General features: G+C 39.3%; 1 long non-coding RNA gene across 1 annotated transcript; it reads right to left on the reverse strand.

Annotated features, from left to right (window-relative positions):
- Nucleotides 1–4,193: 4,193 nt before the first annotated feature.
- On the reverse strand, nucleotides 4,194–7,714 carry LOC121909684. Its single transcript, XR_006099496.1, has 4 exons — nucleotides 7,633–7,714; nucleotides 6,066–6,259; nucleotides 5,464–5,492; nucleotides 4,194–5,110 (listed from the first exon to the last, which is right to left on the reverse strand). It is a non-coding gene; the product is annotated as an uncharacterized LOC121909684 (long non-coding RNA).
- Between the last annotated feature and the right edge of the window lie 996 nt (nucleotides 7,715–8,710).

The raw sequence follows: 8,710 nt of genomic DNA on the forward strand, positions 1-8,710 counted from the left end.
ACTTTTGCTGTTTAATCAGCATTACTGGATAAACACTGGATATCTTGGATTGTTGGCAACACTATGTGTGGCTTCACAGAGTATAAGTGACACAATTGGTGCTACCTAGGAGCTAATTTAAATCCTTAAAGAAAGCTTGCATTGACATAATGACTGATAAGTTTTGGGAAACATTGAGGGGCTGCAGGAGGTTGAAACAGACAGCGAGTGAAAAAGGAAGAGTGACATCACCAGTTTTTAACTAATGACAGAGATACATCAGAAGAGCTGGTGATAGAAAGAGATAAACAGGGAAGTGAAAAGGTGGAAGGCAAAGATGACGAGGTGGAAGAAGAAGAACACCACAGAGGTGATGAGATAGAAGGAGGACAGCATCACACAGATGAAACCGCAGAGATGAAAAAAGGCATGTAATTGGAAAAATGTCTGATTATCTATATATATATCTGCCACCCTTTAAAGTCTCCATGCCACCCTCTCGCCACCCCATGAATATTTCTCTAGATCCGCCCCTGCTTAAGAAGCCAAATCGAGGAAACCTTGATCATTGTTGTTAAGGGAAGGAAAAGCGTTACAGATTCATTTTCCTGGTCAGGATTTTCCAGGTTGGCGCAGGAGCCTTTAGGCTACCATCACTGTCCAAGCTGGAGATGTATTAAAAAGCTTAGCTCCATTTATTTTGGTCACGGGGTTTTTGGCTAAGGTCTTACCTGCAGGCCTTATCACAAAGGATTTCACACTATAAGCTCAACATGTGGCGGGCGATGTTGCAGGAGACTCATTCACAATCAAAGAGAGGAAAGCAACAACCAAAGAGTAATCTTGATGTTTAAGGGACACAGTGTGTTTGAGTTTTGGATCTATGTACTTTATTTTTGCCACTCACTTTTGATAAGCTGTCTTTAATTACAGACTTGTGCCACAGAGGCGTACAGTACTAGAGTTTTTAACTTTAGGTTTAAGTTACGTTATGAGGTGAGTTATTTGACACGTTGAAAGCTGTAGATCGTTGAATGACACCGACATATATGCCTTTTCCCTTTATGATCACATGTAACATGACAATGAATAATATTTATTTAAGTAGCATCTTTCAAAACATTAAAAAAAAAACGCAAAGTTTTAAGGCCTTTTCATGGAAAAAGCATTCAGAACCACACTTGAATGAAATCTCTATTGTTTGCTGTCATGGCAACCATCACTTGCTAGATGTGTTTTGTATGAACTTTTGATGGCCGTCCACATGGGAGGTGATGGCATTTAATGAGAAAAAGGACTCTAACTTCTCAAAAACTAAACTTCAACTGGAAAAAAAAAGCTGAAAAATGTCATTTGGCATTTATTGAATATATTTTTGGAAGCGTTGTTGGGATTTGTGAACATGCGGTTGTGGTAGCTTTCTGACCTCTACAACATCTCCCACTCAGTAGAAAGAACTATAGCTGGAGAGCTGGTGACAAAATGACTGTAAAACTACCATCGCCTGCATTTCAATGTAAATAAAATCCATTATTAACACTAATATTGAAAAATAAATCAGTTTATCCATTTCAAAAGAGCTGTATAACATTCACAGCATGTTTAAACTTATTTTAAATGTCAACACACCACTACAAATACATTAAAAACAAAAGCTAACAATGTTACATTTCAATTGATTTGTAGTAAAGGGTCATCTTCTTGAATCTGGCAACATACATTTTTAACTCTTCAAGTACTAATTTTGAACTCTTTGGGCTATTAATGATCGCTGCATACTCAAAGTATTTTTGATTTTCAGCCGTTCAAAATATCCCCTGAATCATCAGCACCTGTTTTGGAAATAGAGTTCTTCATTCCCTAGAGTTACTCTGTGGTTCCACAGCTTCAGTTGTTATTTCAAAAAGACATGCTACTAAATGCCTTTAATTTCATTTGGCCCTTAGTCATTACCATTAAATGTTCCTAATAAATGCTTTTGGAGCTGTCAACTTCTAACACTTTGCAGTACAGCAGAAAATGGCACTAGCATGAGGTGGTCGGCACACTCGCCAACCGACAGATGATTAACACTCGTAAGTCACATAAACATAAAAACCACACATGGAATGGTACAGTACAATTTATCTGTACAATAACTCAGTTTTCTGTTCACCTGTGGGAGAGATGGGTTCAATTTGTTTCCTTCAATATCATAATCGCTCTTGTAGTTTCTAATAGTCCAACTATAATGATGTCTTATGTTCATTAGTGACAAAAAATGTGCCAACTCTCCTGTTGTTATGTTACCCTCATGACATATGGCACCGACAGCTTCTTATTTTCTCCTGCCAATGATGTTCATTTTGCTCCCTTTGTACCTCTGTGCCCTTACGAACTAGCAAGAGTTAATAGTTCAGTGACAAGGATAATAATTTTCACTGGTTTCACACCTGCCAACAAGTGCTAGTTGTCTTTCTTGGAATATAAGACTAAGTCAGAGATACTGCTGCCAGGAATCAGGTCTCTGCACCACCTGCGTGCCCTTCAGTTATGTTTGTTAGAGGCAAAACAAACCAGCCGTCTGTGAACTGCACCCTTTGTTTTTTGTGTAGTGGCTTGTGTACACAGAAAACATGTCAGACAGTCATCTATCTCATGTGCGTCTGAAAGAACAAATACGCTTCAGGGGCCCGTTTCACCAAATTTACTATGAGATAATTTCCTCTGTTGTTAGTTTTGACATGTTTAACTAATCCAAAGAAACACCTGCGACCCATGTGTGGGTGCGCCAGAGGAATGTAGGATTCACACATTTAAATAACAATAATTTGTGAAACAGGCCCCTCTGTTTCTGTTTCCTCTGTTTTACATGTGTAACTACAGTGATTTTATGTTGGCTCTGAGCGCTGACAATACGTGGGTGACTATTGTCCCTGAATGCATCCTGTGTAGACACAAACAGAGAACTGAGGCTGCTGCTGCTCTGGTAATGTGCTGATTATACTACGAAGACTACAGTGTCTACACAGAAAGTGTTATAGCTGTGTTTTTCACTCATCCATCTCATGCACATCTAATGGAACAAGTATGCTGTTATTTCAATCAATACACTGTCTACACAGGATGTGTAACGGCTCACGTTTCACCCAACCTGTAGCGTATTTTTACTCTCTCAAGTCTGTTGTGTCTCGAGCTCTGAGCACAGTGAAAATGTGAGTGACCTACACTCAACACTGTGCCTGAATGCACCATGTTAAGACACATAAACAGAGAGATGATGTAAAGCCAAGCACTTCAAGTGAGATCATCATTTTTTTTTACATTTTCACATTCACTACTGGGATCAGCACATCCTGGTTTACACAGTATGAGTCTTTCTTCTCTGTGTGAGATGTGTTTGGTGTGTGCTACAGGCATGAACTGACAAGCATCAAAAGGATGCCGCTGTATGTATCATCATTTGCCTCAGAGTTCATGTGTTTTTCAGTATCCGCTCTGTCGAAATGAAATACAAGTGCTCCATTTGTCTCAGTAGAGGTAGTGCCTGTCCCTGCTATCACACACAGCATTCATTTTGGTATCTGTTGTGTGACGGTTTGTGTGGTGCCAGTTTTCTACTTCCTCAGGCTATATACTCTGTGACATGCAGCTTACTGTTATGTATGCTGTTTTCTGATCGAAAACTCAAGATTATCCCTCCCAGAATAGATTTATCTTTATGCCTTTCCACTGATTTTCTAAACAGTCATTTTCAGTCTGGGTTCAATGTGGATGAACCTTGAATAAATCAGACCTCCATATCTCACTTTACACAAGCCTTAAGCATCATTAATTAACCCACCTGCTCTTGATTTACATTATTCCTTGGTGACTGACGTGGGTTTCATCAAATATATCTCTAATTCATAATTTCAAAACACCGAATTAATTTAACTAAAAATGAGTAACAGCTTTGCTGCAGACACCTGGTTAGATGGTTTGCATGGAAAAAAGAAGATAGACTTTCAGCTCAGTGAGGAAGAGAATAGTAATGTATAATTAGTCTTATGTTCTACAGAGACTGGGTATTAGCAGCTGTATGGGGAGGGCAGACAGATAAGTTTAGATTCAGGCCTTGCGGCAGCTTAAAAGCAGCCTTGTCCCATGGTGTGGCACTTTATGGGAGTTTAATCAAACCCCCACTTCATAATTAGATTAGATTAGATTCAACTTTATTGTCACTGCACAATACAGGTACTGAGACAATGAAATGTAGTAGTAATAACTGTACAAGATCCTGGGTGTACTGTGTGTTGCCTTATGTTTTCAAAAGTAAAACCATTGAATAACATTATCACCTTCATTTGAATATATTCATTTATTTTCCATTCTGACTCACAGTAGGTTTACATGTGTGTGCAGTGTGTGTTAGATCTGACACACAATCACATTGTGCGAACTCACCGGCCGTGTGCTGACAAATATTCAGTCATTACAAGGTTAATCATTTATTTTAGGGTTCAGGATTGGGTTTTGCCTTAATGTGAGGAGAATAGTGAAATAGTGAAAAAGCCAGTGCTGGCTTGAAGCAAGAAATGGGCCGTGAACCTCGATAGTCAGTCAAAGTCGGTTGTTTTGATGACCACAGCCTTTCTTTCATTCATTTATTGTGTGGTCTTTTGTTGTAGGTGCTTTGTCTGGAAACAAAAATAAACCAAGAAAAAAAATGTAATTATTACCTAGTTTATCCATTGAGATTACTATTTACAGGCTGATTCCCTCACTGCAGTTGTAGATTTTTTGCAGAGTTTTGCATAATTAGATAGGTCTGACATGCAACAAAGGTTCCCAGCCAGAATCAAACCAAGAACGCCGCAGCCACTCGACACACATCCCAACCATGTCAACGTTTAACAAAAGATATTTATTTAAACAAATTAAACCAAATTAAAGGAGGTAAAAGGAATGGATGTGTGTGTGTGTGTGTGTGTGTGTTGGAAGATGCAAGAACTAAACCAAATCATAATGGCTGCCCTGAAGGGAGGCGGAGCGCTGCAATCAACAGCAGCAGCAACAAGAAGTCTGAGGAGAGCGAAGCTGCTAACTGCATCCAGGCTTTATCACCTGAGAACACCGGCGCCAGGTGTTCCCAATTGGGCTAACGAGCCACCTGTAGAGCAGAGCAGACAGAGAGGAGAATAAAGAGCAAATCAAAGATGACAGGGGTCATCACACCCACGTACACAGTTTTTCAAAGCAATACCAGATCATAACTGGAACACGGGGTGTGCTCTTTTTCGGTTTCACCACCACATAAATGGTTAAGATAATCTGGTATTATGATTAAGTAATAAATATCAATAAATAACACAAGATTGGATTGGATGAGGGACGATGGGTTTGTTTTTGGCTAGGAGCATCAGTAGAACTGAAAACACCTGTAGAGTTCATTTGGTTTCACCTATTAAGATTTTATGTTTATGTTACTGCTAAACCTTGAACACAACTTAACACTGTACTCACCAAAGGAACCAAATAAGTAGCTGAGATACCTGAGAAAGAACGTAGTGTCAACACTAAAAATAGGTCCAATGGGACAACAAATGGGAGCAGTTAGATGATCAGACAGGTTGTAAACAAGTAACAGTCCAACCAATTGAGTCATCACTTTATTTTGAGGCACAAGCCCAAATTAGCGCACCCACTGAGTCACAAGAAATGCACACAACTTGGATGTATGGTAGGTCAACGTGATGGATGGATGTTTACAAAGGAGAGTTTGTGCTAAAAGTTTTTCTCTGTTCCAGAAAAGTTTTACCAACCTGAATGTTTGTTTGACTGTGTTTCTTCTGTGTTTTTTCTTTAAACTTTTATTTCTATGTACACAAGAATAAAGTTGGTCTTCTATTGTGCCAATATACCGTATGTAACGGCTGAATATACTCAGCAACCACAGTGACAAAAAACACAGGCACAGCAGGATAGTACGATTCAGAAAATGCCTCCAGGTACAGTGTAGGACTTTCATCACACCACGTCTTGTTTCACGCTGCAGTTCCTGATTCCATAATATCCCCAGAACATACAGTATGTCATTTACACTGCTATCCTATACTGTGCCAAACCTGCTGCATGACGTTTCCTCTTCAGTTATTGTTGTAGTTTTACTTTTTAAGCTCATGTTTTCTGCATTATGCATCAACAAGGCTGGTTCTGCAGGTGAATCTGCTGGCTGTGTCCTCCAGTGATTTCAACCTCTTCCTCCTGAGCTAATGTTATATCCGTCTCTCCAATGGGGCCCTCTGGCTGAGAAAAGCTGCTGTTGAAGTCAGAAAGATAACATTGTCCATGTTAATTAATTAAAGATATAACTTTACTCCCTGGCGTTCTTCCTGTTCTCACTCTGCCAGGAGCAACTTCGCACTCTCACTGTCAGAAATTATAAATAATTTTGGCAATAAGGCCCGAGAAAGGGTGGGATAAATGAATTAATGGTGAGAAAGTCTTTCCAAAACTCAGAGATGTTATGAAAGTATCTCAAAAAGTGCCTTAAAAGTTGACCTTCATCTATTTTAGAAGAAGATGGAGTCCCTTGGAAAAAAAAAAGAGCACATAGTGAGTCATTGAGTTTCTTTGTAGATTGTTGCTAAAGGTTTAAAGCAGTAAGAAATCAAAGAGAAGTAATCAATACTTAATAAACCAGAATTACTGAAATTATAGCCAGCTTCCTTTTAAAAGACCAGTGTGTAAGATTTAGTGGCATCTAGCACTGAGGTTGCAGATTGCAACCGACTGAGTACCCCTCCCCTTCCCCTTCCAAGTGTATAGGAGAACCTACGGTAAAGGCCCTCTCTACAGCCAGTGTTTGGTTTGTCCATTCTGGGCTACTGTAGAAACATGGCGGTGCAATATGGCAGGCTCTGTGGAAGAGGACCTGCTGCCTATGTAGATATAAGGGTTCATTATAAGGTGATGAAAATGCAGGGATTCTTATTTTCAGGTGATTATACACTATTGAAAGCATACTTATGAATATTATATTCAATTTCTGCCAAGTCTGTTCTGCTAGATGCCACTAAATTCTACACACTGCACCTGTAAAGCCACTGGAAACCCACATCCACAATAGCTATGTAATTTAGGGTGTTATGTACATAATAGTAGGCATCTAAAAAGTATTAGGAATTAGTCTCAATCCAAATTCAAAATACTGTTATTTAAGTTTTTATAAACTTACCTGATATTGGGTTTGAATTGGGCGTGGTTATGCTCAGACATTTATTACGAAAATTATGCAATAAATACCGCGAACCACCATCATAAACGACATGCTGCGGTAAGTGTATTTTCTCATGTCTGTTTGCTGGAGTTTCTGTGTCATTGGTAGTGTTTCTGCATCTCAACCCAGTTCATTTTGTGAAAATCTTCATTACTGCGGCTAATTACCAGCTGTACATATAAAAATACATAGTTCTGCTCAAGCGCTCTTAGCACTCTCCTTCTTTTAGCGACTTTCTCGCAAGTCACACAGTCTTTTTCACACTTTTCAGATCCGCTAGTCACTTTAGCTTAGCAGATAGCGACGGCTTCCCTCTCTCCCTCTCACTCTCCTGCTCTCTCTTGCTCGGTGTGTCTTATGTTTAGCTATTCCCCTGCCTCCTTTAGTGATAATGGTACATGTAGTATATTTACCGTGTTGGAGGCGAGGCTCAGTGAGTTATAGTTAGCCGGCCCCCAGCAGCCGTTGTGGGTGTCAATCAAAACATGATCTGCCAAGCCTACACAGTCTTGAGAAATGGTCTACACAGTAAAATGTTTTTTAAACTTGGTTTTCTAATAGTTATGAATGTTTATTGTCACTCAGATATTTTTGGATGCTTAATAAGACATTCAACTTTGATACCATATATGCATTTTTCACTATTTCAAGCCAAACTTCCAGAGGCTTTGAGCAAAACATATGGGAATTACTGCTGTTGCTCAGGGCAAACAAAAACATAACATTTCCTTTTAATTTCTTTGTAAATTGTTGTAAACAGCTCAAAAAGCATGTTTGGCAGCTTTATTACAAATTCCAATTGCCTCAGAGGATTCCCTCCACTGATCTCAGGGTATATCAGCCTTGCAAACCCTCCTGCTCTTAATTTACCCAAAATGCTGAGCCAATCCAAACAGCACTGCCTTTAACTAATGACTGGACTATAAGTTAATGAGCAGGAAAGGAAATTGAATTAGAGCCGGCGTCTGGAAGCTCTTCAGTTGCTAAATCGTTAAGCCCGTGTGATATCTTCACTGCCATAAAAATGGGAATTTAAGCAGGTTTTTAAAGCGATGCCTTGTTCTCGTTGTGCCTGTTTCCTCGTGTACAAACATATTTGTAGAGTGTTGGACAGCTGGCGTTTACTGTCTCTTGTTTAGGATGTTGTCTGTACTCAGGAGTGAAGTCAGAGGTAAATATGATTAAGTAGAACAAATCGTCTTTGGAAGATGTATGTCATGACAGATATCTACATTAAATATGGTCACAGCCGTCCGTTCTGTAGCCTTTGTTGCTAAGGTTGTTCCACGGGTTGATTGAGGCTCGAATATGTGCAGATGTATTTGAGAAATTTATGAGAATAAGAAGCAAAATTTATGAGAAAAAGAAGCAAAAATTTTTGCTTCTTTTTATGAGAAAAAGAAGCAAAAAAAGCAATTACTTTTTTTTTTTTATGTAGCCTCCGGAGCAGGCAGAAGTCCACCAAGGGCCAGCTGAACCCCAGATTCAGGC

The sequence above is a fragment of the Thunnus maccoyii genome, chromosome 13 (genome assembly GCF_910596095.1).
Source record: "Thunnus maccoyii chromosome 13, fThuMac1.1, whole genome shotgun sequence".
NCBI lineage: Eukaryota > Metazoa > Chordata > Actinopteri > Scombriformes > Scombridae > Thunnus > Thunnus maccoyii.